The sequence below is a fragment of the Penaeus chinensis genome, chromosome 26, assembly GCF_019202785.1.
Source record: "Penaeus chinensis breed Huanghai No. 1 chromosome 26, ASM1920278v2, whole genome shotgun sequence".
In the NCBI taxonomy this organism is placed as follows: domain Eukaryota; kingdom Metazoa; phylum Arthropoda; class Malacostraca; order Decapoda; family Penaeidae; genus Penaeus; species Penaeus chinensis.
Genome location: NC_061844.1, coordinates 14,604,789 through 14,607,026, shown reverse-complemented (window position 1 = coordinate 14,607,026; position 2,238 = coordinate 14,604,789).

Here is a 2,238-nt window from a genome sequence, read left to right as displayed (position 1 = left end):
GGGGGGGAGGAGGAGGGAGGAGGGAGGGGAGGAGGAGGGAGGAGGGAGGGGGAGGAGGGAGGAGGGGGGGGGGGGGAGGGAGGCATCTTCCTGACCTTTTTACCTCCCTCCCTTAGTCTTTTTTTTTTTTCTTAACTTCCCGCTCTTTCGATCACCTATTCTCTCTCTTGATCCATCTCTTCTCTGTTTGTCTGTCTCTCTGTCTCTATATCTCTCTTCTTTCCTCTCTCTCTTTCTTTATTTATATTTATATTCTCTCTCTCTCTCTCTCGCTATCTCTCTCGATATCTCTCTCTCTCTCTCTTCTCCTCTCTCTCTCTCTCTCTCTCTCTCTCTCTCTCTCTCTCTCTCTCTCTCTCTCTCTCTCTCCTTTCTCTCCCTCCTTCCTCTCCACTCCGCCCTCTCTCTCTCTCTCTCTCTCCTCTCCTCTCGCTCTCTCTCTCTCTCTCTCTCCTCTCTCTCTCTCTCTCTCTCATCTCTCTTCTCTCTCTCTCTCTCTCCCTATCTCTCTCCTTCTCTCCCTCTCTCTGATCTCTCTCTCTCTCTCTCTCTCTCTCTCTCTCTCTCTCTCTCTCCCTATCTCTCTCCTTTCTCTCCCTCCTTCCCTTTCACTCCGCCCTCTCTCTCAAACTTACTTTCTACCTCCCTCCTTGTATAACTCTCTCCTTCTCTCCCGCCATCTCTCCTATCCTCCTCCTCCTCCACCCGCCCCCATCCTGTCCCCCTCCCTCAATCTGTTCTACCCCCTCCCCTCCCCTCCCCTCCCCCTCCCCTTCCTCCGCACACACATCTCCTGGACCACACAGTATTTTGTTTTGAATTAAAGCTCGTGACACTCGGGCCCAAGCAGGGTGTAAGTCAAAGGATGGTTTATAACAGAGTAATGCTTAGTTAGCCAGTAGGGTGGGAGTGTGGGAAAGAGAGAGGGAAGGAGGGAGGGAGGGGGGGCGAGGGAAAGAGAGAGGGAGGGAGGGAGGGAGGGAATGAAAGAGAGAGGGAGGGGGGGAGCGAGGGAAAGAGTGAGGGAGGAGGGAGGGAGGGAGGGAGGGAAAGAGAGAGTGAGGGAGGGAGGGGAAAGAGAGGGAGGGAGAGGAGGGAAAGAGAGAGGGAGAAGGAGGGAAAGAGAGAGGGAGGGAGGGAAAGAGAGGAGGGAGAGAGGGAGAGGAGGAAAAGAGAGAGAGGGAGGGACGGGGAAAGAGAGAGGGAAGGAGGGATGGGAGGGAGGGGGGAAGAGAAGAGAGGAGGGAGGGAAGAGAGAGGGAACGAAGGGAGGAGAGAGAGAGAGAGGAGGAGGAAAGAAGAGGAAAGGAAGGAGAGGAGGGGGGAGAAAGAAGGGAAGGAAGGAGGATGACGAGAGGATGAGAAGGAATGGGAAGAAGGGAGAGGGGGAAGAAGGAAGGAAAGGAGTCGGGATAAAAAATGGAAGAGGGGAGGGAAGGAAGGAAGGGGGCAGGGAAGGAGGGAAGATGGGTGAGAGAAAAAGAAAGGAGGAGGAATGGAGGGAGATAGATAAGGGACAGGGGAGGAGGGTAAAGAGGTTGAATGGAGGGAAGGTGGAAGGGAAAGAAAGGGAAGGGAGGGAAGAGGGGGAAAAAGGAGGGAAAAGAACAGGAACGTAAATGAAAGAAAAGGAAGGGAAGGGGAAAGAAGGGAAGGAAATGGAAGGAAGAGGAAGAGAAGGGAAGGGAAAGAAAGGGAAGAGAAGGAAACGGAAGGGAAGGGAAGGAAGGGAAGGAAAAGAAGGGAAGGAAGAGGAAAGAAAAGGAAGGGAAGAGAGTGGAAGGGAAGGAAAGGGAAAGGAAGAGAAAGGAAGGGAAAGGAGGGAAGGAAGAGAAGGGAAGGGGAGGGAAGGGAAAGAGTGCAAAGGAAGGAAGGAAAGGTAAGCAGGAAGGGAGAGAGGGAAGTGGATGGGAGGAAGACGAGCGAAAAGTGATGGAATAGAGAGATGAAGAGGTTGAAGAGAAGAGAAAGGGAAGGAGAGAGAGAAGGAAAGGAGATAGGGAGAGAGAAAAGCGAGTGAGAAAGAGCATCTTTCTCACTGCGTCCTTAAAAAAAACTACTTTCATCTCCCTCAGTCTGTTTGTTTGTCTCTCTCTCTTCCCCTTCCCTTCTTATCCCTCATCTCCCTCCTCCTCTCCCACTCTTTCCTCTTATTTTCCCTTCTTCCTCTTCTTTTCCTTCCTCCTTTCCATTATTTCCCCTCTCCCCCTTTCCCCTCCTCCTTTAACCTATTCACTC